The following is a 1,104-nucleotide window of genomic DNA, read 5'->3' on the forward strand; positions in this document are numbered from 1 at the left end:
ATTTATTAATAACTTGCTATAAAAAGTGAAATTTATAAAAATTTCTTATAAAAAAGTAAAACTTATCGAAAATTTTCTTTAAAAACATGAAAATTAAGAAACAATTTTTTATAAAATTAAATTAAATTTTCTTTTAAAGAAAGTTTTCCCATATTTAAGGATTTAAAAAGAAAAAAAACTTCTTAATTTATTAAAATAAGTATTTTATAACAAAATCTTAACAATAAATTTTCATTAATATATTTTTCGTCATATTATTAGGGTTAAACATATTTCCAAATATTCCCTGCACAAACTCTCATATCATGTTTTTGTATAGAATTTAAAAAAATATTATTTCGTTAAAAAGTTGTTATTTCAGTTAAGAATAAATACCAAGAATTAAATGTTTACTGATCTTTATTTACTTTATTAAACAGGTTTTTTAATGTTTACATAAGATAATTTTGAATTCGAGACTTATTAAAAGTTTATTTTTTTTAAACTATTTTTAATATTTTTTATATTACATAATTAAATCATATATTTAGTATAAAATACAAACCCAAATATTAATATAACGCTTTTAGCATATGTTTCCCAACATGTCCCTTTGGCGCAGAGGATAGCGCGTTGGACTTCTAATCCAAAGGTCGTGGGTTCGATCCCCACAAGGGATGTTAAAAACGATTTTTTTATTTTATAAAAACAATTTCTAGTATTATAAAAGACGATTTTTAAATACAGTTTTTCGCTAACTTCGATTTTTATCCTCTAATATATTTATTTAAATTTCATTTCAATACCTTTAAAACATTCAAAAACTAATGAGATTAAATCATTGCTACAATTATATTTCAACACACATTACACGAACATTGCTAGTACAAACACCGATTTTTTCACGTGTTTGTACATAGTCTTGCAAAGATACAGATGTAAATTTTTCTTCGAAATAGGATTAGTTGGATTGAAACTGTCAAAACCTTAGAAAAGTTATTCTAAAAGTTATTGTTTTCATTGTAGACATTTTCCCGAAATTTATGTTAAACTCACAATTGTTAGAACTGAACTAAAACTGTACTAGAATTGATCTAGAATTGAACTAGAACTGAACTAGAACTG

The 1,104-nt window shown here is 22.9% G+C and overlaps 1 non-coding gene across 1 annotated transcript; it reads left to right on the forward strand.

Moving 5' to 3' along the window:
* Positions 1-586: 586 nt before the first annotated feature.
* On the forward strand, positions 587-659 carry Trnar-ucu. Its single transcript has one exon. It is a non-coding gene; the product is annotated as a tRNA-Arg (tRNA).
* Positions 660-1,104: the final 445 nt, after the last annotated feature.

The sequence above is a fragment of the Lucilia cuprina genome, chromosome 2 (genome assembly GCF_022045245.1).
Source record: "Lucilia cuprina isolate Lc7/37 chromosome 2, ASM2204524v1, whole genome shotgun sequence".
Lineage (NCBI taxonomy): Eukaryota > Metazoa > Arthropoda > Insecta > Diptera > Calliphoridae > Lucilia > Lucilia cuprina.